The following is a 2,882-nucleotide window of genomic DNA, read 5'->3' on the forward strand; positions in this document are numbered from 1 at the left end:
CATTAATTTTGGAAGGAGTTATAAAAAGTGAGCTTGAAAGTCTGTCCTAAAGAGGAGGATTCAGCTGATTGAGAACTCATCTGCTCCTATCTCTTGGCTAATCGTGAATTCCCTTCTGCTGTGTCACTTCAAAGGCCCAGCACAGCTGGGAGGGTTTTCATCAAAGCTCCTGCATGTCTGGGGGAGGTTTTCCCCCCCATGAATATACATCACTGGAGGCTCCTTTTCCCTGCTTTTCCCATGCCTCTCTCTGATTGATCCTCGTTTCATTCAGATGAGCTCTTCCTCTCTGGATGGCTGAAGGGCAAGAGACAGCTCTCTCCAGAGCTTTCCCACTCTGCCTGGATGCCTCTCCGAAAGATTTTCCTCTCATCACAGTGGGGGAGGGAGGGAGCTGTTCAGACAAGAGATTGAGCCTTTCAATTAAATTCTTGTCATCTGAGGGCTGGGCCTGATAGCAGCGGGGGTGGGAAGAGTTTTCTCCCAGTATCAGGGTTCTGGCCAGGTGTTGGTGTGGTGTAAATGTGCCATGGATTGATCTCAGCAGTCCTGTCACCAAAAATCTGAGCTGCCAGAGGTGCCAGGCAGCAGCCTGGTGGTGCCAGCATCCTCATGCCCCGGGGACTACGTGAGGTGGGCTCCTGCAATTGCTCAATTCCCCTCTTTTTTCAGTGGGGAAGGAGGGCTGGGCAGCTGGGAGGAATTTCAAGCACTCAGCCAGGCTGGGATTTCACAAGAGCCCAGAGCCTGGGTGCACCCAGCACGTGCAGAGTGGAAATCGGGGCCCCCCTCTGGATCTGGGATGGGAGCTCAGCCCTCCTGGAAATTCTGGGCCCGGTGCCACTCGGTTCCAGCACGTCTGGCTGCTGGCTGGGGGCCAGGGAGAACAGCCTCAGCTCAGCTCTCTGCCCTCCACCCTGGAATTGCCTGTTCCCCAGGGCCAGGGTGACCCCAGCACCGCCAGGTCAGGACAGCACAGGCGTGTTCTGACACCCTGGCACGGCTGGTCTGCAGCCATGGGAACGTGATGCTCCTTTTTAAAAATACCCGTGCAGTGATGATGATTTATGACACTCAGAAATGGGGGATTGACAGGGGTTGTCCGTGGCTGGGTGTCCAGTGAAATCTTTCCCCGTTCCACTCAGGGGGGACAGAACTGCAGGGCCAGCAGCCAGTGCCACCCGTGTGTCCCTACAGCCTCCTCTCAGCTCTGAGCCCCATAAACCCCATCCTACACCTTTAACAGGAAGGTCAAACCAGGTCCCTGAGGATATGTCACCCTCCTGGGGACCCTTCCAGCACCAAGACTTCTCCTGGCACCTGCAAATCCTGTTCCCTCCACAGCAAGATCCTCTTCCCCCAAGGCTGGGTCAGTTGTGGTGGTGCTTTGTGGGATCAGGACCTGCCTTCCCCACAACCAGAGATGGGATTTTCCCTCTCCAGTCCCAGAAGAGTTAATTGGATTGTGAATGGTTTATCACTTCTTTCACTGGGGTGTGTGGCTGGATTCGCTTTGACACAAGCCCCTTTCTGAATTGCAAGTTGGCAACAATAAAAGGTAGAAGTCTTTAATTAGTTATCTGGCTAATTAACTTTTACAGCACTGCATAGCTTTGGCATCCAAATCCTGCAATGCAAAACATTGCAAACATTCAAAGACTTCCCACCCCACCAGGAAGCTGCTGCCACTGGTGGTTGTGGGGGAAAAACATCTCCCAGGCTTGGCCTGGAAATCCTCCCTGGGCTCCTGCACATCCTCCTCTGCAGGGAACTCACCTCTTCCTGCTGGTGTGCGAGTTAAAGACACAGAAAATTGATGGCATCCCCAAGTTATGGAATCAGGGAATCCTTAAGGGTGGAAAAGATCTTGGAGATTGTCATTGAGCCACCACGTTCCCCACTACGCCGTGTCCCCAAGTGCCACATCCACAGGATTTCTGAGCACTTCCAGGGATGGTGACTCCACCTCTTCCCTGGACAGCCTGTTCCACTGCTTTACACCCCTAAAAAAAGATGTTTTCCTTAATATCCAATCTAAAACTCCCCAGTGCAACCTGAAGCTGTTTCCTCTTGTCCTGTCACTAATTCCCTGGGAGAGGAGACTGAAAACACCTCAGTGTCAGGGAGCTGTGGAGAGTGAGAAGGTTCCCCCTGAGCCTCCTTTTCTCCAGGCTGAGCCCTCCCAGCTCCCTCAGCTTCTCCTGGTTCTCCAGACCCTTCCCAGCTCTGTTCCCTTCTCTGGACACACCAGCTCTTTCCCAGTGTGTGCTCTCACACTGGTAAAATCCACACAAGACAGAGTTTATCTCCTGCTCCCTCCTGCCACGCAGGGCAGGGTTCCACATCAGGGCCAGCATTGCAGCAGCCCTGTCCTTCGGCAGGACAGAAACCCCTGCCAGGGGGGTGACACCAGATCCCCCACCAGGAGATGCTCCCAAACCTCGGAGTGCTGCGGGATGACCCCCAGCAGCACGGTTTGGCTCAGGCTGCCGTTCATCCTCTCTCTGTCAGGACATGCAGGGTCCCCAGCAGTTTTCCCACGCTGCCGGTGGGGAGTGGGGGTTTCGGGAGGTTTGGTGCCCCCGGGCTGTTCCCGTGGGGCTGGAGCTGCTCCCGGTGGCCAAGCACGTGTTCCCCTGGCTGTGCTCGGGAGTTTCGCCGGGGCTGCGTGTCCAGGCAGGCTCCCGGCTGCTCCCAGCCCCACTGGGAAGGGAAGGATCGGAAGGAAGGGAAAGGAGGGACAGGTTTTGGGGAAAGCAAAAGAAGCAGCCTAAAACAGGTGATCAGCTGGAGCCCACCGGCTCTTCCACAAATCCCAGGGAAAAGTCTCTCTGTGATCAAGCCAGGATCCAAACTTGTCTCCTTTGTCTCCTTTCAGAGCT

Source organism: Parus major, chromosome 23 (assembly GCF_001522545.3).
Source record: "Parus major isolate Abel chromosome 23, Parus_major1.1, whole genome shotgun sequence".
NCBI classification, from domain to species: domain Eukaryota; kingdom Metazoa; phylum Chordata; class Aves; order Passeriformes; family Paridae; genus Parus; species Parus major.